Source organism: Pseudophryne corroboree, chromosome 10, assembly GCF_028390025.1.
Source record: "Pseudophryne corroboree isolate aPseCor3 chromosome 10, aPseCor3.hap2, whole genome shotgun sequence".
NCBI lineage: Eukaryota > Metazoa > Chordata > Amphibia > Anura > Myobatrachidae > Pseudophryne > Pseudophryne corroboree.
In genome coordinates, this window is record NC_086453.1 from 322,706,585 (window position 1) to 322,732,878 (window position 26,294).

A 26,294-nucleotide genomic window follows, 5' to 3' on the forward strand; every position below is an offset into this window, starting at 1 on the left:
TTACATGTAATTTCAAACTTATTAGTCATCTAGAGCAATTCCTTTTGCCATCAGGGTTACTTACAGGTTTGGTGCACATGAGTGTCTAATTGCTGCACTGGGGAATGTTTTATTCAGGAGGGATTGTTGGAAAGTAGTAAACTCCTTTCATTTATTACATATGCAAAATCTGCTCTTATCAGTTATGGGGAAAGTATTCCCGATAGCTACAAGAACATTAGAAATTGCGGAATGTCTTATGTTTTTTAAAACACTAGTTTCTACTAACTCTTGTCAATGTCTGAATGCTAAAACAGTCCTGGTCCCATACTGGTAATAACTTCCCTTCCAAGAGGCTTCTGTGTGCCCTGTATGGGATGCCAGTAATTTGCTGGCTGTCAGGATACTGTCGCCGGAATCCCGACAGCCGACAGAGCCGACAGTGCCGACAGCCGGAATCCACGACACCAGTACAGTGGGAGTAGATCCTGTGGCGAGCGCAGCGAACTACCGTGCCCGCCGCGTGGCAAGCGCAGCGAGCCCACAAGGGGACTCTTTGCGCTCACCCACTGAGGCATACTGGCGGCTGCCATACCGGCCACCGGTAAATCATACTGATCCTCCCTGTATAAGGCATAACCAGTAGCATTGCATTAGATGTACAGTATATTTTAATGTTAAATAGCATTTACCATACAGTTACATTGCAGGGATCTACTCATCAATACATACTGTAATAATGCCAATAATAATAAGAGATTATGTGGAGAGGGATAAAGTACCAACTAATTAACTCCTGTCATTATTCAAATACAACCTATACATGACATTTAATAAGCTGATTGGTTGGTCCTTTATCTCTCTCCACTTTATCTCAGCTGATTGGTTGGTCCTTTATTTCTCTCCACTTTATCTCTCCAAGCTTTGATACAACTCAACATAATCTGTAATTCTAGTGTCTCTCTTTCTCCACCCCCCCCCTTCTATCCTCCCTCCTTTATTTCCATCTTTCTCCACCCCCCCTTTTCTTTTCTTTCTCTTCCCCAACCCAACACTTTCTCTCCACCTCTCCTCCCTCCCCTACTGTCTCTCTCTAAAACCATCCCCTCTCTTTCTCTTCTGCATCACTGACATTGTTGTGAGGGGCCCGAGTTCATACAGACTGTCATTACATTGCAATGTGATGATGTCATTTTTATCAGCAGTTGATTTTATTATATACTGTAGATAATGTAGGATGGTCAACAAAGATTGCTAAACTTACATGTGTTCTATCCAAACCATTATTAAAACAATTTAAAGGTAACCTGTCACTGGCACAGCCAATAGGAGTGATCATCCAGATGCAAGATGTTTTTTATGCTCACTTTTTTAAGTCTGTTTGTACCCATGAAATAGACATCACCCACCTGTGTCACATGATGCAGTTTGAAAATGTTCCTTGGGATACATGACTGACACTCTATGATCCCCATACATTAAAAAAAACAACTTCTTGATATATACTGTAGAATACTGCTACAGTACTTCTGCCCATAGTGAGGTGCAGTCTGTGATTAATTGTTCTTAATGACAATGGGGGTCATTCCGAGTTGTTCGCTCGCAAGCTGCTTTTAGCAGCTTTGCACACGCTAAGCCGCCGCCTACTGGGAGTGAATCTTAGCTTCTTAAAATTGCGAACGAAAGATTCGCAATATTGCGATAAGACATCTCAGTGCAGTTTCTGAGTAACTCGAGACTTACTCGGCATCTGCGATCAGTTCAGTGCTTGTCGTTCCTGGTTTGACGTCACAAACACACCCAGCGTTCGCCCAGACACTCCTCCGTTTTTCCAGCCACTACCGCGTTTTTCCCAGAAACGGTAGCGTTTTTCACACACACCCATAAAACGGCCAGTTTCCGCCCAGAAACACCCACTTCCTGTCAATCACATTACGATCACCAGAACGAAGAAAAAACCGTGAGTAAAATTCCTAACTGCATAGCAAATTTACTTGGCGCAGTCGCAATGCGGACATTGCGCATGCGCACTAAGCGGAAAATCGCTGCGATGCGAAGAAATTTACCGAGCGAACAACTCGGAATGACCCCCAATATACAAACAGGGGCTTCCATAAAATAGACACGTTAAAAATCCCAGATTTGCTGATCCTAATCATGATGGATTTACCTGATCCTCCAAACCAGGTGTCAGGGGATCAGGTACAGTAATTGCAGCAAACAATCACAGATGTATGGGTCAAAACTGCAAAATGAGTAATACAGTAAGTACAATGGCTATTTTTATTTTTTATTTTTTTTCGACATTTGTGATATTAAACAATATTAATATAACATGTTGCAGGAATTCATCTGTTACTAGTTTTTTAGATTCTTGCTTACATTATGTAAACTGTACTGGAAAAAAAATAACACATTCTGATTGGCTGCGATGGGTTACATTTGTGCATGTTCCACTATATTTTTATTAAAGATAATAAAAAATAGTTGTGGTTTTTCTAACTATTTAATAATAATAATAATAATAATAATAATTCAATTTCTATATTAACGTACATTTTGATGAGTTTTCCTTCAATAAAAAAAATACCTTATGCTATAAATATATGTGAAATGAATGCAGCATTTACCATTGGGTAGGAAATAAAGGACATGACTTGATCATTACTCTAGTGCCATGCGTGCAATAATTAAATATTTATAAATGACAAATGTTTTGTACTATGATTCCCAGTATTTTATTTATGTTATTACCCTATTGTGTTACAAATGTATGTATTTATATTGCACAATGCAACCTAGTGTAACTTTTTGTTTCTTGTACCTATTATTTTGTTGTACTTTATTAATAAAATTATACTCATCCATGTATGTTTGGTGATTCTTTGATCTGCCAATACCAGTTAAATAGTAATGAGCTAACATATAATTTTTACTCAACAGTCCGCTTCCTGTTGGGTTTCCAATCCAGAGACGCCCTCAGTTCTGGAGCTCACCCCGCTAATGATGCACTGTCGCTTCAAACAGTGGGACAGATGTATTAACCTGGAGAAGGCATTAGGAAGTGATAAAGCAGTGATAAGTGCAAGGTGATAAACCCTCCAGCCAATCCGCTCCAATATGCAAATTAACAGTTAGGAGCTGATTGGCTGGTGCGTTTATCACCTTGCACTTATCGCTGGTTTATCACTTCCTTATGTCTTCTCCAGACTTAATACATCTGCCCCAGTGTCAGTTATCTATCATAGGCAGAACTGGACTGAGCTGTCAGTGCTGGGATAATAAGTGGTGAGCTCTTTCAAACGGGTGTGGTATATTGTCAACATTTATTATGTCGATATTCATAATCATAATGTCATAATCTCATACTTGGCATGTCGGCACTGATCACAAGGACATTCATTATTTTGACACTGATGAAATGTCAACAAAAAGTTCCTGGTGATCTACTGTAGCAGTGACTTATCCTGGTCCATCAGATCTAATTGTGTCTTCTGGGTACCGGTCACGAGGACTCAGATTCCACCAGTAAACATGACTAACCCTAACCCCTAGTGCAGGCATGTGAAACTCAAAATCCCAACTGGGCCAAATTATGAAGTCCTCCTAAGACTTGTTTGGGGTGCAAGAAAAATAAATATTTTACATATATATATATATATATATATATATATATATATATACACTGCTCAAAAAAATAAAGGGAACACTAAAATAACACATCCTAGATCTGAATGAATGAAATATTCTTATTAAATACTTTGTTCTTTACATAGTTGAATGTGCTGACAACAAAATCACACAAAAATTATCAATGGAAATCAAATTTATTAACCCATGGAGGTCTGGATTTGGAGTCACCCTCAAAATTAAAGTGGAAAAACACACTACAGGCTGATCCAACTTTGATGTAATGTCCTTAAAACAAGTCAAAATGAGGCTCAGTAGTGTGTGTGGCCTCCACGTGCCTGTATGACCTCCCTACAATGCCTGGGCATGCTCCTGATGAGGTGGCGGATGGTCTCCTGAGGGATCTCCTCCCAGACCTGGACTAAAGCATCTGCCAACTCCTGGACAGTCTGTGGTGCAACGTAGCGTTGGTGGATGGAGCGAGACATGATGTCCCAGATGTGCTCAATTGGATTCAGGTCTGGGGAACGGGCGGGCCAGTCCATAGCATCAATGCCTTCATCTTGCAGGAACTGCTGACACACTCCAGCCACATGCGGTCTAGCATTGTCTTGCATTAGGAGGAACCCAGGGCCAACCGCACCAGCATATGGTCTCACAAGGGGTCTGGGGATCTCATCTCGATGCCTAATGGCAGTCAGGCTACCTCTGGTGAGCACATGGAGGGCTGTGCGGCCCCCCAAAGAAATGCCACCCCACACCATTACTGACCCACTGCCAAACCGGTCATGCTGGAGGATGTTGCAGGTAGCAGAACGTTCTCGGCGTCTCCAGACTCTGTCACGTTTGTCACATGTGCTCAGTGAGAACCTGCTTTCATCTGTGAAGAGCACAGGGTGCCAGTGGCGAATTTGCCAATCTTGGTGTTCTCTGGCAAATGCCAAACATCCTGCACCGTGTTGGGCTGTAAGCACAACGCCCACCTGTGGACGTCGGGCCCTCATACCACCCTCATGGAGTCTGTTTCTGATCGTTTGAGTAGACACATGCACATTTGTGGCTTGCTGGAGGTCATTTTGCAGGGCTCTGGCAGTGCTCCTCCTGTTCCTCCTTGCACAAAGCCGGAGGTAGCGGTCCTGCTGCTGGGTTGTTGCCCTCCTGTGGCCTCCTCCACGTCTCCTGATGTACTGGCCTTTCTCCTAGTAGCACCTCCATGCTTTGGACACTACGCTGACAGACACAGTAAACCTTCTTGCCACAGCCCGGCTCACAGCAGCTGCGTGTGACGTCACGCAGCCACTGTGGCCCGCCCCACATATGGTCCGGCCACGCCTGTGTTGGCAGGGCCGCACCCACAAAAAGGCGGCCAGACGCCGCCATGCCGCCCCCTCCCGCCCAGCGACCGCCTCTGCCTGTCAATCAGGCAGAGGCGATCGCTAGGCAATGACAGCCATCAGCTGTCAGCCATGCGCCGGCGCATTGCGGTGCCGGGGCATTCACAGTTCTGACCTGATCGCTGTGCTGCAATGACTGCAGCGAGCGATCAGGTCAGAATGACCCCCATAGTGCAGATTATTTTAATAACATTTAAAAGCCATGTCTCAATACAAGCAACACATGTTAGAGAGACTCATACCAAATAAAAGTGTGGGCTGTTTACCACATGACATGTTAGATTTCCACTCGCACAAACTGCATACCGCTGACCACTGCCCAGGACCACACACCGCGCCGCCGGCTTTTGAGCCCCAGTATAGTGCCAGTTACACATAAAGCCCCCCAGTATAGTGCCAGTTACACATAATATCTCCCAGTATAGTGGCAGTTACACATTTTGTCTTCCAGTATAGTGCCTGTTACACATAATGCCCCCCAGTAGTCTGTCAGTTACACATAATGTCTCCCATTATAGTGTCAGTTACACATAATGTCTCCCAGTATAGTGGCAATTAAATATAATGTCTACCAGTATAGTGACAGTTACACAGTGACAGTTACACATTATGTCTTCTAGTATAGTACCTGTTACACAGGGTTGGGTATGTGTGACCGGTCACAATACCGATTGCGGGATCCCAGCATTTAGGTGGCCGGCAGGGGTGGAGTGAGCAGGGGTGGAGTGAGCGCAATGAAGACCCTTGCGGGTACACTGCGCTCACCACAGGTTCTATTCCCACTCTATTGGTGTCATGGACACCCACGAGTAGGAATAGTTCCTCTTGGTCGGCATGCCGACTGTCGGGATAGTAAGGTTCCGAGATGTAGGTGCCAGTATTGTAACTGGTTGTCTCCTGACCACCGATCACATAACTAAATTCCGTCACACATAATGACCCCCAGTTTAGTCCTAGTTACACATAATGCCCCCCAGTATAGTGCCAGTTACACATAATGTCCACCAGTACAGTGCCAGTTACACATAATGTCTTCCACTATACCGCCAGTTAAACATACTGTCCACCAGTATAGTGCCTGATACACATAAGGGCTGCGGCTGGCTGTGAGGGCTCAGCAGCTCTCTAATGGCTGCTTCACACCACCGCTGGCCATGACTCGTAGGTGCCAGTGGGTGGTGCAGACACTGAGGCAACATCATCGTGGGCGGACGGAGGTGGAATGCCGGGGATGCAGTTCTGCCCCAAGTTAACCCCTGCCAACGTGGCCTCAAAAGGTACCCTGTCCCGCAGGCCACAAAAGAATGTGGTAGGGGCCGCGAGTTTGACACCTCTGCCCTAGTGCCTAACCATGACCTTCCCTCCTGTAGCCTAACCCTCCCTCTCCCTTTACTTTGGAACACGAGATATGTATGCAGCAATCTCACATTCACCAATGACTAATTCATTTGAATATCTCTCAAACTGTTTGCTATTAAACCTACAGTAGTTTATCTCTTTGGACATTCCCTGCAGCTCTGCTATGGGTTATTCTACCTCAGCCACACTCCCATACACTTTGACAATCAAGGGTAAGCTCTATCTAGCAGTAATTTGGCCAGTTGGCAGTTTTTGGCATGTTATGGGGAGAATTACACACCACTTGATTATTCAAAGGCAAAATTGTCCCCTATGGGGGAAATTCATTTAGCCACAGTAAATTACTGTGGCTAATTGATCTCCAGAGGCTATTCAATTAGCCCCGAAGCAGGGTTTTATTTCACCTGCCTCGTCATCAAAAATCCCAGATATCTCGGGGGTCAACGGGTGCCGCAACGGGGTAAATGCAAGGATCCGTGAACTTTTCACGGATTCTGTGAGTTAATGCCTGTTAACCCCTGTTAACACTTAAAGTTAACGGGTGTTAACTGTTAACAAGCCTATCGGGAGAAGTCAGGAGGCTAACTGAATAGCACTGGGTGTTAAAGCCTAAGGCTATGTACCACCAGTTTTCACCTGCAGTATTTTACTGCTGGTAATTTACTCCGCCACTATATTGTCATAACACAAAGCAATGGAAATGGCCAACCTGATTTTTTCACTCTCTAAATACAAATCATTGGATTTATTAAACAGCAGTTTGTCATCACAAGAGAAAAGAGGCGCCTATGACCAGCAAGATTGCTTAAACTCCATGCAATTATCTGGCCAGTCACAACCTAATAAGGCGGCACAACAGACTTAATTATTAACTGTTTTGACCGATTTAATTAAGACATAATTATTGGCTGCATAATGCGTGTGGAACTCTCCCCCCAGAAGGTGTGTGGTGCAGGTTACCCACCAAATCCCCAGACACAGTAACAGACACACTTTATTATACCTGCATTTGAGACTACAGGTTGCTCAGAGAATAAATGGTTACATTAGCAATTCAGGTAGGAAACACAATTATTATAACAATAGTCAAACAAAGCTTTCGGCACTGTTACATTAAACATTCATGTCCTTATTAGCATTCACACATAGATAACCACTAAATCACAAGATAACTACCTGCAATGTCAGGTTAGATACCAGTGCTACACAGAGAATAAGATTTGCTATTGCAGCGTCTACACAGAGCCGGCCTTAGGCATAGGCAAACTAGGCAATTGCCTAGGGCATTTGGTATGCTTAGGGGCACCAGCAGCTTCTGCTGATTAAAATGATATGCGGCATGCCTATATTCTGTGTGTGACTGCGGCTGTATCTGCATACAAAATGCTACGTTGCAGTGTAGTCCTGGAAATCGCTGTGTAGCATTTCATATGCAGATATAGCCGCAGTCACACACAGAATATAGGCATGCTGCATATCATTTTAATCAGCAGAAGCTGCTTGTGCATCCTAGCCACATAGTAATGCAAATAAGATGCATTTTTATAAACAAAAGCACCTGACATTAGCAGAGCTACCAGCTGACTCATGCTAGGCATCTCCTGCAGAACTAGCGGCGGTGCTAGGGGGCACCAGCAAAAATCTTGCCTAGGGCATCATATTGGTTAGGGCCGGCTCTGCGTCTACACAAAATATTTATTAATGCAAATTAAGGCAAATAATGATTGTGAAGATACTGTATACATTTTTCACACTATAACCTAGCTAAGTGTAATATATAACATATCGTGATTAGTTAGGATTTAATTACAGGTTACATACAATACTCAATATTATAAGAACCATGAGTTGGACATAGATCGTATCCCACATCAGTTTGTATTCTTAGTACAATGCAATTTATGTTTCATTTATGTATTTTTAAATACAGCATATTTATATTTATATTTAATGCATTTAAATAAATGCGGCACAGTCCAAAGTTCAAATAGGGGAGCCACACCCACTGCCACCAACTGTCATCCCAAACTGACTCACTGGCAGTTGGTGTGGCTCCCCTATTTGAACTTTGTACTGTGCCGCAGCCTCACCACTGGAGTTGCCACTGGAGGCAGACATTTTATAGCATAACCAATAATTCTGATAATGCAATTTTTCAATTCATTAGTAAGTGGTGGAGATGAGCAGATCAATTTTGGCTCGGATCTTTCCCACCAAGTTTGGCTCTGAGAACGAGGACACACGTATCTTTCTGGAAATCTTGTCTCTCGCGGGTTTTGGATCACCTACAATTTGTATGTAATCCAAAACTGGCAAGGTCGCCCAGTAGGTGTGTGGCGCCACCCCGCTATGCTTTTTGCAATTTAATTGCAAATGCATCAATTGGAGGTCAACCCCTGGCTGCACTGGCAGGCGGTCTGGCGCCATTTTTGTTCTAAGAGCGGCTGCGCGTGATGTCACACAGATGACCCGAAAACGGTCCAGACACGCCTGCATTGTCTGGACCACGCCCACATTGTCTGGACAATGCTGCGTAGACAAGCCCCCCCCCCCCAACGGCCCCCACTGTCAATCAACTTGCGGTTGCATCCTTCCGGGATGCGGCCACATGGTGAAGGGTTGGGCACGCACACTATAGACACTGCTTGTGCGCAGACCCCTGAATGCAGCCAATGCTTGTGAACGCGTGGCTGCGTCCAGGTCTGAATAGACCCTTAAGTCACCTATGCTAAAGCATGGACATCCTTAAAACCTGGACTGTAATGGTGGAGTTTTTGAAACTCTGCTAAATAAGATTTTGTTTCTTCTATCCTGTTACACTCAATTCAGTCTGACCTGAGAGAGGCACGGCATAATTAATTATCCATAATTTGTTAGAACTTTTATAAAGATCATGTAAGAAATGCATCTGATTTGTTCATGAATTGTGCATTTATTTGCTAGTAGTAACATGACTCCTAGGCTTATTCACAAATACCAAAATGAGTAACAAAAATATCACCAGTGTCCGGATCAATATTATACTTTAGTTCATTAACACAACTTGACATCTACAGAGCGAAGAAACTCTGCGCTTGCTGTTCCAACACTGCTTCAGGACTAAAGTCATTTCTCAGAAGCCAATGTGCTGTATACGTTCGAAGGATTTGTACGTGATTTGACATCTTGATGTTAATATGAGTCAGCATTAAAGGCCATGGCAAATTCTAAGACAATACACATTTGGGAGATGTTCTTCTGAGTTCACCAAAATATAATTTCGGTTCCAACATTAAGACCTTAAACCTTTAGCAATTATTTCACTTTTTCGGACAGCTAACACAAATCAGATTGCTTTAATACATTCACAAATTGGTGACCTCGCTAGTTATGTCCTAGTGTTTCTGAGAGACTAGGATTGTACTGCTAAACGCTACATATTTTTATATAGTTTTGTATATTTACAAAGGAGCACATTTACGGCAAGCCACTAATTCTTGAAAATTTAAAGAGGCACTATTTTTAAATGCAAAACCCAGTGCGTTTTGCACTAAAAATTCATGCTGCTTTAAATGTTGAGGTCACAGCCACTGCTTGCAAAGTCCATGACTTTGTAAATATACCATCTAGTTTTTGGTTGGGCATTGAGGAAAATGAAGGGGCCTCTGATAAATATCTGCAAGTAGGAAGCTGGTCAGGCTTTGGCTAGGGCAGGTGCTGAACATCCTGTGACTCTCCAGGTTCCTGAAGAGATCGGTTATGATTATGCCAGACAGAGCATGTTATACACATTATGTCAGGCAGAGCCCCTTATACATATTACGCCAGGCAGAGCACGTTATACACATTATGCCAGGCAGAGCCCCTTATACACATTATGCCAGGCAAAGCACGTTATACACATTACGCCAGGCAGAGCCCCTTATACACATTACGCCAGGCAGAGCACGTTATACACATTATGCCAGGCAGAGCCCCTTATACAAATTATGCCAGGCAGAGCACGTTATACCCATTATGCTAGGCAGAGCCCCTTATACACATTGTGCCAGGCAGAGCACGTTATACACATTATGCCAGGCAGAGCCCCTTATACACATTATGCCAGGCAGAGCACGTTATACACATTACGCCAGGCAGAGCCCCTTATACACATTACGCCAGGCAGAGCACGTTATACACATTACGCCAGGCAGAGCCCCTTATACACATTACGCCAGGCAGAGCACATTATACACATTCCGCCAGACAGAATTCCCTATACACATTACGCCAGAGACCCCCTATACACATTATGCCAGGTAGAGCACATTATACACATTACGCCAGGTAGAGCCCTTTATACCTGGGGGGGGGGGGAGAGTGTGAGAGAGCAGCAGTTATGTGTAAATTATTGTGCTTGTGCTGCCTCTGTGACCCAGAAGTCCAGCAGTACAGGGCAATACTATATTATGCCCCACAAAATAATGCCCCTTGTACCATAATAAGCCCCCACAGTAATTCGCCTGACACCATATTAAGTCCCCACAGTAATGCCCATGACACCATGCTATTCCCCCTGTCACCGTATTATGCCCGACACAGTAATGCCCCTGACACCATATTATGTCCCCACTGTAATGCCCCTGTCACCATACTATGCCCCCACAATTATGCCACTGCCACCATATTATGCCCACATAATAAAATGCCCTATGCCACAGTACCTGCTCGCAGGGGTTCTGCTAGTTGTCATGGGTTTAGCTCATTGTCAGGAGAATCCACCCAGTCGGCCGCCGCTGCCAGGGGTTTGTGGTCCCTGCCCCCTTCAACCTTTTTAAAATGTCACTCCCAAAATTGCCTCCGCCTCCTCTAGCATTTAAAATAACTGTCTCCCCTGAGGTGGCGGCAATTTTTGGAGGGACATTTTCAATATTTTGAGCTGGGGCTCTCTCATAAGTGAGTAGCGGCGGGTGGCGGCAGCGGGAGGCGGGTAGCATGCGGCCCATGCCCTTTACTCTCTGTCAGAGTGGCCGGGCCCGGAAAACAGTTGTGCCACAGCACCCCCCTGATGGCGGCCATGCGGTGCAGTTATAGCCTGATTGTGCTGGGTTCAAGCACATAATTCACTCAAGAAAATAATTCACCCAACTGACAGCAAACAAACTCTCAGGGAATGGTTTCTGCTCTTACCCTGTTGTTCCCTTCCCCTTAAACATATCTTTTGCTGACAGAAGCATTTTATATTTGCAGTGTGTGTTTTGAAAGCTAAATAAACTTTAAAGTTTACTGAACTGATGCATGCAAACAAGCAGAAGAACTAAGAGCAGTCACATGGATTCTAACCAGATTTTATTTATTATTTTTATTTAAGATTTCTTAGCAACAAACCATCACACAAATTACATGCATAGCAAACATAGGGCAGTATCCTATTAGCCGTGATATCACGGTTTCGCGATAAATCATTGCAAATGTGATAATTTGGTATCCTATTAGCGGTGATAAGTTATCAGCGATAAGTCTCTATAGGTGTTATCACAGATTTCTCTTCACCAGCTCTGAGCTGGTGATAAGAAGTGCAAAATCCCTATTTTAAACTAAAAATGTCAGGATTTGGTTCTGATCCCCTGGGACACCCACCTGAATTACTAATTAGGCACTAAGAAGTTTTTAATCATTTTTAATTAACCAATAATGACATGACATGGGGTGAAAAAGTGCAAATTGATGGAAATTTGGGTACAATGTATGAGACAGGTACTGTATATTGGGGTGCTTTATGAATGGGACAAATAGTACTCTCTCAAGAGTAGGGCCTTCTTCCCTCATGTGCTTATCCTTTTTCTTACTTTAATAATCTTCAACTGCACCAAATCCAGCAGTCTTCTGCCACCTGATACTTATTCCAGTGTCATCTGCTGATGTAGCTATGTTTATTTACCCTGTACTTGTCCTATATTGTCTTCAACTGTAAGTTGCTGTTTTCCTCTTTTGATTATTTCTCTGTGTACTCTGTAATTGGGTGCTGTGGAACCCTTGTGGCACCATATAAATAAAGGATAATAATAATAATAATAATAATAATAATAATAATAATCGGTCTGTTTCCACTGTTTATTAAGTACCCTAAAATGACCCAAATATACACTTATACCAATTTTTATGTACCCCATATTTAATGAGAGTACTTATTTTTCCTGAAAAAAATTGCTATAATTTTTCCACGTTTAAAAAAAAATGCCTATAACAGCCATTTGGCCCAATTTAATGACACCAAATAGTTGTATCATGGCCACTAATAGACTTCTATAATGGTTTCCTATGTTAGTTTGGCTTTTTGGGGGAACAGGCAGATTTCCGCACTTTCTCCTATATTTATGTCTGCTTTTACTGGCTAGAATTATCCCGTTATCGCCATTTTGGAATAGAATAGGTGCGATAAACAGGAGCGTGCAATAACCCAATTTATTGGGAGATAGGTGTGATAAATTAGCCTGATCCCATTAACGCGGCTAATAGGATACACCCCATAGAGTCCAAGGAAAACAAGTGACTTCCACTGCACAGTGTGGAAGTAATTATTTACACAAAAACATAGAATTTAAAAAATATCCATCTGGAAGATGCCAGTCGCCCCTCTGCCCTGTGGACAAAATTTCTGATGATGGAAGATATGTTTATAACAGAAACCAAAAGAAATAAAATAGCACCGTTTTTTCTGCAGATGGCAAAGTCCAGTGTTTGGTCCGGATGTGATACGGCAGCAAAAAATGTCACAGTTATTGACCCAGGTAGCCTTATTGACCCAGAGGAGGCTACCTGGGTCAATAACTGTGACATTTTTTGCTGCCGTATCACATCCGGACCAAACACTGGACGGGAAAAAACGGGACAAACATCCAACAACTAGGAACACCATCCACCCCATCTTTATAAAGAGGACACCGCACCAAATGAGGATCCCAAACCTGGCTGGTTTTGAGTAAAAATACCAGAGACACTCTTAAGGGACTACACCTCTAGCGGTCTTCGGGTAACGTGTAATGGTGTGACTGCGCTGTCAGTCTGTCTTCATCTGCTATATGTTCCAGGTTTAATAATAGGAACGGATACTAATGTGATAGGCAGCTATAATTAATTGACCCATATATGTTATTTTTACTGTTTTAAAATTGTTTGTATGGATTTTGCATCCAATTTTTATTGAGGCCTTAATTTATGTTTTATTAAATTGAAGAATTTTTCACTCAATCCTTCGTATTAGAATTGTTACACAATATTCCAATTAGCGCTGCTATTTTATTTCTTTTGGTTTCTTTTGATGTATGGTTGGGGTGTGACTACCCCCAAGACGTTATAGCAGCAGCATTAGAGACACAGCACCTGAAAGCGCCCGATCTTCCATTTGCATGTTTATAACAGATGTTAAACAGGAGGAGGGGAATGCATTAATTCTCCAACAACTAGGCCAGGTCAGGAAACTGTAACAAGTTTTGGGAGTTTCAGCTCCAGGGAGGGATGGAATTTCTGTGATCATTGGGCTATTTACCCCTCCCCTATTTACTAAGTATACCCTTGGGATTGTACCAGCATTTGGCTATTTAAAAAACAAAAAGGGAGGGAGGTGTACAGCTGTGAGGGTAAAATTACATTTGTCCCTCAATGCAGAGTGTTCATTTCTTCTGGGGAATTAGCCATGTGCTGAGGGGTGCAACCTATATGCTCAATTGTGAAGTCCCCAACATCGGAAGTTCTTTTGAGTAAATTTCTGATATTTATTTACTGTATTTATGTCCATATTTATAATCTTATATTTTTGTTATAATCATATCTTGGATTATTTTGTTTGAATTAAAAATAATTAATTATAGCGTATTCTCCATGTCTCTTGATGAATCTATGAGCCTGTGAGGCCAAAGCTATGTACCTAAGTGGGTGTGCAATCAATAATTCTGTATACAGATTATTCATGTTTTGTCTTTCTTTTGCTGGTGGTAGTTACCAGATTTTCATTAACCACAAATGCTCACTGGTGGCGATTATCAGATTGACATATCTGGAGAACTGGCCAGCCAGTCATGACAGGGCTGTTCCAAATCCAAATCCGCCCCTGTGCACAAGGTTCCCATCTATGTGACCCCCTCAGGTTATAAGCAGAGAAGCTGCATCCACAACACCTGATATTTGCTATATCCAGATTAAATGTTTCCTGACAATGATATTGACCAAGGAACGCTCATATCCTGATCCTAGAACCGCTCCCATGGGGAGAAGTGACTTCACATGCGAGACCCTATTTTATCTCAGACTCTGGAAACTGGAGAACTCACGATATGCAAATATAATTGCTGCAAGTGCACCATGTAACTCAAAGAATGGCAGATGTAAGCATGTCAGAATGGTGATGGGTAGTTTATGAATGATCTGTTCATAATGAACTAATCTTGAAAGTGAACTATTTCATTTAGCTCACAGCTGGTAAAAATTAGTTAATCAAGAACTAAAGCAGGTAGGAAGACTTAGACACAGATAGAGAACAGCCGCCCCATTAGGCTACTCACTGTCTCACTCTCACTGGCTTTTTAGTTCCTGAATCTGATGCTGCAAAAAGAAAGCTGAAAGTACAACACAGCCCAGCACATACAGATCTATTAAAAAAATATATCACCTGCACTGCCTAGCCCAAGCTTATGTGTGAGTGGGAATGTGTGTGTGTGTGTGTGTGTGTGTGTGTGTGTGTGTGTGTGTGTGTGTGTGTGTGTGTGTGTGTGTGTTCATGCTAATCACCTATTTTGTGACAATATCACAGTCCTATTAGTCCAGAGGTCCTAACACTTGCTGCTGGTTCTGGTACTTTGTCCTGAACATACCTGTTCTGCTAACTATTCTACTGGGTTTACTTTGCAGGTGCTACTTTAGTTGCACTACTTTTCAGCTCTCTCATGCAATACTCATGAGTCAGTAACTCTAATCTACCACAGTTGGCACTACTCTGTTCAGACATTGGGGTCAATTTACAAAAACTTCTAAAACAGAGAATTGGTGATGTTGCCCTTAGCAACCAATCAGATGCTGGTTATCATTTCTCTATTGCCTTTTAGAAACTGATAGACAGTATCACCAATTCTCTGTTTTAGCAGATTTAGTAAAATTACCCCATTGATTGGACTGACTGAACTAGATTGTCATGATGGCTCATGAGTCACTCTCCTGCAGTGGTGCAAGTAGAAATATTTTCTTAGTGGTACTGAGTGCCGAAAAATGGGTGTGGTCATGTATTGTGAGGGGGCGTGGCCACATGCCACTAGTGGGAGTGGCTACATGACAGCCCCCTTTTTTTATCTGGAGGCAAGGCTAAAAATATATAGTAATGCCTCCAGTATAATAGAAATATATAGTAATGCCCCCAATTTAATAACACTATATAGGAATGCCTCCATTGGGACAGGAAAATACAGCCACTGTCGCACTTCCAGTAACTCTGACAAAGTGGGAGGAGCCGTCATGCTGCCAAGCACCATGATCTTGTTGCTTTGTGGCACATTATAATTGTGGTAATGGCAAAGTGTGTGGCAGGTGGTACTGCGTACCTGCTGCCAAATTCTTAAGGGTACTCCGTACCCAAGCATACCCGCATACTTGCACCGCTGCTCTCCTGGCATATAGATCACTGGCTCAGTTAGTTCACAGTCCCATGGTATATTTCCCATCAGCTCTCTCGTATATTCATCATAAGTCAGTACCTCAAAGCTATCACAACTGGCACTGCTCTGCTCAGACATTGAGTTCTATTTAAGATGGGATGTTGCCCATAGCAACCAATCAGATTCCATGTATTATCTTCTTGAAGGTGCTAGGTAAATGAGAAGTAGAAACTGATTGGTTGCTATGGGCAACATCCCATCTTAAATAGAACTCCCATCTTAGTAAATTTACCTTTTTGTGTGCGCTCTGAGATCTGATTGAATGCTTCATTCAATGTAGTTATTTTTAGTTCACAAGACATAGGGGGAGATGTATCAAACCCAGTGCCGTAACTAGGCATTTTAGCGCTGTGTGCAAGAAACGACATTGGCGCCCCCCATGCAAGATAGGGGCAGTGCGCGGCGTAGCCGCGTGAAAAATATATAGGGGCGTGGCTTCATGGGGAAGGGGCGTGGCCACAAAATAATAGCAATTCATACTACGGTGCACAGTAGTCTACATTATTCAAATTACGCTGCACAGTAGCGCCACTACACCAGGCAGAGCCCCTTTTATACATTACAGCAGACAGCGTCCCCCTTTTTACACATTACAGCAGACAGTCTCCCTTTTAACACATTGCGGCAGCCAGTCCCCCTTTTTACACATTGCGGCAGACAGCGTCCCCTTTTTTACACATTACAGCAGACAGCGTCCCCTTTTTTAACATTACGGCAGACAGCGTCCCCTTTTTACACATTACAGCAGACAGCGTCCCCGTTTTTACACATTACGGCAGACGGTGTCCCCCTTTATACACATTGCGGCAGCCAGTCCCCCTTTTTACACATTGCGACAGCCAGGCCCCCTTTTTACACATTGCGGCAGCCAGTCCCCCTTTTTACACATTGCGGCAGCCAGGCCCCCTTTTTACACATTGCGGCAGCCAGTCCCCCTTTTTACACATTATGGCAGACGGTGTTCCCCTGAGAGAGAGAGAGAGAGAGAGAGAGAGAGAGAGACATACTTACCATCTCCCCGCTGACAAGCTCCTCGTGCATCTCCCTCGGTGCAGGCAGGTGAGAAGGAGGAGGAGGGAGGGGGAGCAGGGAGCCGCAGCAGCGCTATTTCATTGGTAGTAAGCGCCGCTGCAGCATCCCCTTCTCCTTCCGTATTGGCTGCCCGGCGCTGCTGTGGATGCTGGGATAGAGGAACCGCATCCCAGCATCCACAGCAGCGCCGGGCAGCCAATACGGAAGGAGAGGGGGATGCTGCAGCGGCGCTTACTACCAATGAAATAGCGCTGCAGCGGCTCCCTGCTCCCCCTCCTTCCTCCTCCTTCTCACCTGCCCGGCGCTGTAGCTCTCCTCCACAGCGCAGCGGCGGCGCACGGCGCAGACTTCAGAGGCATGTAATGAGTCAATTTGACTCATTACATGCCGCTGGCCGTGCGCAGTCAGGGCAACTGCGCTGTGTGCCAAGCCCACTTGGCACACACGTAGTTACGGCCCTGATCAAACCTTCAAGAGAGATCAAATGGAAAAGTTGCCCATAGCAACCAATCAGCTTCTGTCATTGTAAAGACTTTGCTAGACAAATGACAGAAGCTGATTAGTTACTTTGCAACTTCTCCACTTTATCTCGCTCTAAGGTTTGATAGATTGGGGCAAAGGTTAGTTTTTCCTTTTAATTACAAAAAAGGTGACACATTGCAATACCCTGAATTTGGGTCTTTCTCCGCCAAAAAGGGGTTGTGACTTCGTTGAAATGGGCGTGGCTTCGCGTAAAGGGGCGTGGCATTGCAGGAAAAGACTACCTTATACCCCAGTTTTGCAACCTGCACGCCCAGACGTTAGCCACCACAGGAAAGAAAAATAATCCTGATTCTTGCCCCTTACATTATTTGTCATTTTTCCTCCTTATAGTAATGCCCAGTATACATTATTCCACATACTGCAATGGCCTTAGCCATTATGCCACACACAATAATGCACATGACACAATATGCACACACTGTAATGCCCCCGACTCATTATGCCACACACCGTAATGCCTGTGACACATTATGACAGGAATCGCAATGCCCGTTATACATTATGCTACACACTGCAATGCCCCTGATACATTATAGCACATACAATGTCTGTGTCACAGTATGACACACACCACAATGATCCTGAGACATTATACCACATACCACAATGCCCGTGATATAGTATACAACACACCGTAATGCCTGACACACTATGACACACACCGTAATGTCCGTGATACATTATGCCACACACCATAATGCCCATTACACATTAAGTTCTACAGTAAGGCTTCTAATTACTTTTAAATTACCTGCTCGTTGCCAGGGGTTTCATGCTCTTGGTTCCATGCACGGTGCCAGGGGTTTTAAAGCTCAGGGTGTCATGCTCGTTGCCAGGGGTTTCATGCACTGGGTGTCATGCTCGTTGCCAGCGGTTTCATGCTCTTGGTTCCATGCACGGTGCCAGGGGTTTTCATGCTCAGGGTGACATGCTTGTTGCCAGGGGTTTCATGCACTGGGTGTCATGCTTGTTGCCAGGGGTTTTATGCACTAGGTGTCATGCTTGTTGCCAGGGGTTTCATGCACTGGGTGTCATGCTCGTTGCTAGGGGGTAGTGCTTGATGCTAGGGCCATGCTCCCAGTGCCTGATATTCCCCCACGGTGCCAGGTATATGCCCCCAGTGCCAGATATTCCCCCACAGTGCCAGGTACATGCCCCCAGTGCCACATATACCCCCCCCCCAGTGCCACATATGCCCCCTCAGTGCCTGCTCCCCCCAGTGCCAAATATTCCCCCACAGTGCCACATATGCCCCCTCAGTGCCTGCTCCCCCCAGTGCCAGATATTCCCCCACAGTGCCAGGTATATGCCCCCAGTGCCAGATATTCCCCCACAGTGCCACATATGCCCCCTCAGTGCCTGCTCCCCCCAGTGCCAAATATTCCTCCACAGTGCCAGGTATATGCCCCCAGTGCCAGATATTCCCCCACAGTGCCAGGTATATGCCCCCAGTGCCAGATCTTCCCCCACAGTGCCAGGTATATGCCCCCAGTGCCAGATCTTCTCCCACAGTGCCAGGTAAATGCCCCCAGTGCCAGATCTTCCCCCACAGTGCCAGGTATATGCCCCCAGTGCCAGATCTTCCCCCACAGTGCCAGGTATATGCCCCCAGTGCCAGATCTTCCCCCACAGTGCCAGGTATATGCCCCCAGTGCCAGATCTTCCCCCACAGTGCCAGGTATATGCCCCCAGTGCCAGATCTTCCCCAACAGTGCCAGGTATATGCCCCCAGAGCCAGATATTCCCCCACAGTGCCTGCTCCCCCCCCCCCCCCCGCTCCTTTGTGTTGGAGGGACACGGGGCGCATAGCGCGCCTCTCCTGTGTCCCTCCTGGCTCTCCTGCCGGTCTAATAAAGGAAGTGCCTGTTCGTGAGCCAATCAGAGCTCACGAACGGCACTTCCTTTATTAGACTGGCCGGGGGAGAGCCAGGGAGGGACACAGGAGAGGCGCGCGATGTGCGCTCCGTGTCCCTCCTTACAGCAGCGGAGGGAAGGAGACCGCATATTGACATGCGGACGCTCGTCCGCATGTCAATCTGTGCAAAGTCAGTGGCGCCCCCGCAGCCCCTCGCCCCCAAGCCACCGCGAGGACTGCGGGGGCAGTAGTTACGCCACTGATGTCACTACTAGTTTGTTGTATAAGTCACTCATTCCCAAACTTTTATGAATCACGGTGCCCTAGAGTATCTGAATTTTTTTCACTGTACCCTTAGGCCAAAAGTTTCTTATTGATAAATTTTGAAATAAATATTAAATTAAGTAAATTGTGTTTATATGTCATCTTTACATGTCATCTTTATCCAATTGTGGGGTGAGGGATAGGATTTGCTACTGTCTGTCCACATATTGTATCACTGGAAGCCACCAGCACTGGTTTTGCCTAATTGGCATTGACCACAAATTATTTTAATTGGTCCTGGACCACCAAACCAAGGCACCCCTGAAAGTGTCCCGAGGTACCCCAGGGTGCCACACCACACAGTTTGAGAATCACTAGTGCAAGTGATTGCTTTTTGAAATATTACAAGATCAGACATATTAAACATATCTGATCACGTAAACAAGACTTTAACTCATTCAACGAGCTAGTAGTAGAAATGCCTACTGTATGTGTAATAGTCTAGACTAGTTCTATGTTTCCAATCATTTCTCTCAGCAGTGTTCCAGTCTGTGAAATAATGAACTAAATGAACTACAGAAACTAACAGAGGCATAACTAGGGTTTTGGAGCACAGGGCAAGATAACAAATGTTGCCCCCCTCCCAAAAAATAAATACAAATAAAATAAAATATTCCTCCTGAAAAGGGGGAGTGGCCTACAAGGGAGGGGGCATGGTTTCAAAGTGACAGAGCTTCATAATAGCATCAACCTACTACCACACCTGACACATGGCAGAGGGTGATGAGCAAGGGAGACAGGGAAAGGAAGTGGGTGACAGGGATAGGGTGACAGCAGGGAGAGGGTGACACCAGTAAGTGGGTGATAGCAGTGGGTAATGCCAAAGAGAGGGTGACAGCAGTAGGTGCCACCAGGGAGAGGGTGACAGCAGTCAGTGACGCCAGGGAGAGGGTGACACTAGGTAGAGAGTGACAGAGAGAGGGTGACAATGGGGGGAGGGCTAGGTTTAGGCTGCAGGAATAGGTGAGGTTAGGGTTAGAATACTGGAGGGGAGTGTTATGGATAGGCTACAGGAGGTGGTAGGTTAGGGTTAGGCTATGGGTGGGTTTGGGTTAGGCAACAGGAGAGTAAGGTTAGGCTACGAGAGGGTTAGGCTACGGATGGGTTATGGTTAGGTTGTGGGGGGGGGGGCAGTTAAGGTTAGGCTGCGGCAGGGGAGGGATAGGCTGCAAAAGAGGAGGGTTAGGCTGTGGGAGGTGAGGGTTAGGGTTAGGCTGCAGATGGGGTAGGTTAGGGTTAGGCTATGGGTTAGGCTATGGGAAGGTTAGGGTTAGGCAAGGGGAGAGTAGGGTTAGGCTATGGGAGGGTTAGGGTTAGACTACAGCCGGGTTATGGTTAGGCTGTCGGGGGGGGGGGGGGGGGGGGGTTAGGGTTAGGCTTTGGGTGGGTTAGGAGGGGAGGGATAGGCTGTGGAAGTGGTAGGTTAGGCTGCGGGAGGCCAGGGTTAGGCTGTGGGAGGGATATGTTAAGGATAGGCTGCGGAAAGGGGGGTGGGTAAGGCTGTGGGAGTGGTAGGTTAGGGCTAGGCTGCAAAAGGGGAGGGTTAGTTCTGTAATGATGAATGTCTCCGTGGTGGATTAATATTTCCCATAACCCATTAGAAATCACAGCTCTGGGGTTTATGATCACAGGATATTTAACAATTACCTGTATTGCAGATAATGTAATAGAAACCAGTACTATGGTGGTCACATTGATACCACATTGCTGTACTCTGTGCTGGCAACAAGGATAGTCTCTGTATTGTACGGTGGTCACTGTATGGCAGTCATTGTGATGCTCTCTGAATTGTATACTGGTGGCTCATGTATTGTGTTCATTACAGTTGTTTGCTTTCTTTCACAGCATAAATATATCATTCCTGAGTTTCTGGGACAGGGGCTCGGATAGGCAATCAGTAAGAAGGAAAGTAATTGCGTATGTGATCACTTAACTTCCTGCTTCGGACCATCGCTGTGCGACTGCGCATGTGCCGACGTCAATCAGTGCATAAGCAATCCAGGTACCAGAAAAATCTGTGGAAGATTGCCGATAGGCTACTAGACAGGGGCCCTTTTTATGATGGTAACTCTGGATCTCCAATAACTGCGTCGGCCCCTGTACACATAGTACATTCATGGGATACTTAATATTTGTGGATACTCTCCCGTGAAAATGGGTGTTTTGGGAGGATATCACACAAATATCCTTTGATAAATAGGTCCCTATTGTATTTATTTTTCTAATGTCCAGTTCATAAAGATTTGGCAAACATGGTTATCATGGTCACTTAGGGGGTCATTTGGAGTTGATCGCTAGCTGCTTTCGGCCGCTGCGCAGCGTTGAGGCAAAAAATCGGCACTTCTGCGCATGCGTATGCGACGCAATGCGCACGCGCGTTGGACTAATACAATGAACAATGTAGTTTCACACAAGGTCTAGTGAAGCTTTTCAGTCACACTGCTGGCCGCAGAGTGATTGACAGGAAGTGGGCATTTCTGGGTGTCAACTGACCGTTTTCAGGGAGTGTTCGGAAAAACGCAGGCGTGCCAGGAAAAACGCAGACGTGGCTGGCCGAACGCAGGGTGTGTTCGTGACGTCAGAACAGGAACTGAATAGTCTGAAGTAATCGCAAGCGCTGAGTAGGTCTGGAGCTACTCTGAAACTGCACAAATTTATTTTGTAGCCGCTCTGCGATCCTTTCGTTCGCACTTCTGCTAAACTAAGATACACTCCCAGTGGGAGGCGGCATAGCGTTTGCACGGCTGCTAAAAACTGCTAGCGAGTTATCAACTCGGAATGACCACCTTAAAGCATAGGTTAGCAAATACTTAACCCTGAATAAATACCTGTACCAACAGATACATATATACTGTAGATATTTTAGATAAAAAATACATATCCGCTTACCACCTGAGGCTCATTAAGCTGTTACTTGATCTATTGCATAATTTTCTGGCGACTCTATGTGTGGCATCTTAAAGCCCTGTTATCATGTCATTATTGCAGCAGGAGAAATACATTACATTGCATTACATACTTAACTTTGCATATTCCTACTGCAGGGATCTCAACCAATCCTTTCCCAGCAATAACTACTCATTTTTTGGCCTCACAATCGCCAATTTCCCAGTCCGGGCCTCCGCATGGTTCCCCATTCTGCTTAGCGCAATGGGGGACATTCCGAGTTGATCGCACGTAGCAACTTTTTGCTGCTCGTGCGATCAACCTGACGCCGCCTATGGGGGAGTGTATTTTAGCATAGCAGGGCTGCGATCGCTTGTGCAGCCCTGCTATGCTAAAAAAGGTTTCTAGCAAAACAAGACCAGCCCTATACCTACTTACCATTTGCTACGGATCCAGCCATGCAGGTCCCGGATGTGACGTCAGACATCCGCCCTCAAAACACCTGGACACTCCTGCGTTCGCTGGATCACTCCTGGAAAACGGTCAGTTGACACCCCGACACGCCTTCCTCCTGTCAATCTACTTGCGATCGCCGCTGTGTCTGCTTTCCTCGTTCCCGACAGCCGTCGCCGGGCAACGACACACATGCGCAATGCATGTGCAATGTGTGCGCATGCGCAGTTCCGACCCGAACGCACCACTGCGAAGAAGTGCAGCGTGCGATCGGGTCTGAATGACCCCCAATGTACGCAGCACCCACATGGATCAATAGCTGTGTGTCCCGGGCAGGGTGATACATATGGCCGGCATTTTCTGTTCTCACACGCCGTGCAGTTGTAGGCGGATTGCGCTGGCGTTATACAGGGGAAAATAATAAACTACAGCAACAAAAATCTCATTGTTACCAAATTAGCAGCAAAAAGTAAAGCTCAGAGAATGTTTTCTGGTCGTGCTCCGTTTCTCCTTTACCACCAGACAGCTGGACGTAACAGCATTTTATGTGTGCACAGTGTGTTGGGAAAGGTAAAATAAACATTACATTATAGGACACTGACCATGCAAACATGGAGGCAAGCACGCCAGTCACAATGTATGCACATATGGGGGGGTCATTCCGAGTTGTTCGCTCGTTGCCGGTTTTCGCTATGCTGCGATTTGTTGCTAATTGCGCATGAGCATGGTACGCAGAGTGCATGCGCTTAGTTATTTTACTAAAAACTGTGGCTTCAGCGGCGCTTTTCAGTCGCACTGCTGATCGGTGTGTGATTGACAGGAAAGGGGCGTTTCTGGGTGGCAACTCAGCGTTTTCACGGCGTGTCAGGAAAAAACGCGGGAGTGGCTGGGGAAACGGGGGAGTGGCTGGCCGAACACAGGGCGTGTTTGTGACGTCAAACCAGGAACTAAACGGACTGAGCTGATCGCAATCTGTGAGTAGGTCCGGAGCTACTCAGAAACTGCAAAGAATTATTAACTAGCAGTTTTGCTAATCTTTCGTTTGCAATTCTGCTATGCTAAGGTACACTCCCAGTGGGCGGCAGCCTAGCGTGTGCAATGCTGCTAAAAGCAGCTAGCGAGCGAACAACTCGGAATGACCCCCTATGACACGTTATCACAGAAAGTGATGCACATCATTACACCGCATGGATAATAAACCAGTGACCCTCAAACCATGAAGAATAGGAGGTAAGATACATCTTTGAAGGTAACTGTGCAATTAAGGAAAGTGATATCTATTTAATTACAATACATATTAATATGTGCTAAACAATTATGACCACGCCCATGGAAGTAAGGGAGTATTTACCAATTATCAGGTCCTAGATCCGATATTTATCATTTCTTTTTTTTTGTGTAAACTGTTTTTATTAGTCAAAGCAGTATTCAAAAACATTACAGAAACATTTTCAAAAAACAAAGGACAAAAGACGAAAGAAGGGCATACAGAAATGTCGCGTAACATATATCCATCAGTACCCCCCACGTCAAGCGCCCTTGGCCAAAGTATATCTATCTGCATTTCTGTCATCATAAAAACTTATAAGTGAAGAGCATAATATCAAAACAGCATCAATGAATGGGAAAGAGGAAGAAAAGAGAGAAGAGAAGAGGAAAAGAGGATAAGCAAGGGAAGAATAGAGTGGGTAGGGTCAGGTGTGACAGTCTGCATGGTGCGGGTAGACTATTTGGGGAGTGTGTGGGCGGTCTCCACCAATCCTAAGTCTGGACCATAGTACAGGAACAACATTGTCAGAGTATGGGTATAAATAATGGTGTATATATGAATATGGGCCCGTATACCAATATGAGGGGGATTATATCGCAATATAGGACCTATATTGCAATGTGTCTTTAAAGTCGTACCAGGGAAACCAAATAGCTATGAAGTTAACTGTTTTCCCAGATGAGAAGGAAACCAAGTCTTCCATGTCCAAAAAGTGATCAATCTTTGTGAACCACATTTTAATTGAGGGTGGAGAGGTAGATCTCCAAAGAATTGGGATTACCGCTTTAGCAGCGTTGCAAAGGTGTCTTAACAGGGAATGTTTGTAGGAGTGTGATCCTGCGGGAGTATGATTAAGGAGCCAGAAATCTGGGTCTCTCGGGATTTCGTCACCTACTATCTGTTCGGTGCATTTAAATACTTCTGCCCAGAATGGAGTTATAAGAGGGCAATCCCACCAAATGTGTATAAAACTCCCTGGGGCATTTTTGCATCTCCAACACATATTTGAGAGAGAAGGGAACATTCTATTGAGGGCACGAGGGGTCCTATACCACCTGTATATAAGTTTATAAAGGGTTTCTAGTGTCGAAATGCATAAAGAACTCGCCTGAGCGTTCTTGAACACGGATTCCCAGTTTATTTGAGTAGGTAGCCCCGACAATTCCCTTTCCCAGGAAGCCAAGAAGGTAGGAGGTTGTGGGAAGAAATTTTCCATAATCAACGTATAAATTTGAGAAATAGTATGTGTGGGTGAACTGGAGGAGATACATAGTCTCTCAAATCCAGTGAGGTCCCTAGTTATGTCAGAGAAGTTCTTGGGAGATGATATAAAATGGTGGACCTGCAGGAACCTCCAAAACTCAGCACTGTGTAGGTTCCAGGAGGACTGAACATCTGAAAAAGAGCGCGCCCTACCCGAGCTCACCAGCTGACCGACTCGAAAGATCCCAGCTTCCGCCCATGGGGCGAAAGCAGTCCCTTGAAGGCCAGGGGTAAATTCGGAGTTATAAAGAAACGAGGTTAAGGGGGACCGTTTGGAGGATATATAACTCTGGGATCTCAACTTGGCCCATAATCTGAGCGTGGGAGCGACCGTAGGATGTAATACCTTCGGGAGGGTAGGGAGCCAAGGTGCAATCTCTATATAATATGGGAGACATCCCTCCTCTAGGAGGACCCATTGTTTGCGATCCTTGGCACGTGTCCATTCCAGTATCCTATTCAGGTGTATTGCGTGGTAATAGTTAGGGATATGTGGGAGTTGTTGCCCCCCTTGATGTTTTCTCCTGAACAAAATGTCATGTTTAAATCTAGGTGAATTACCACCCCATACGAATGTTCGGTTAAGCCTCTGGACATCTCGGAGCCATAGTAGGGGGATGTGTATCGGAAGGGTCTGGAGA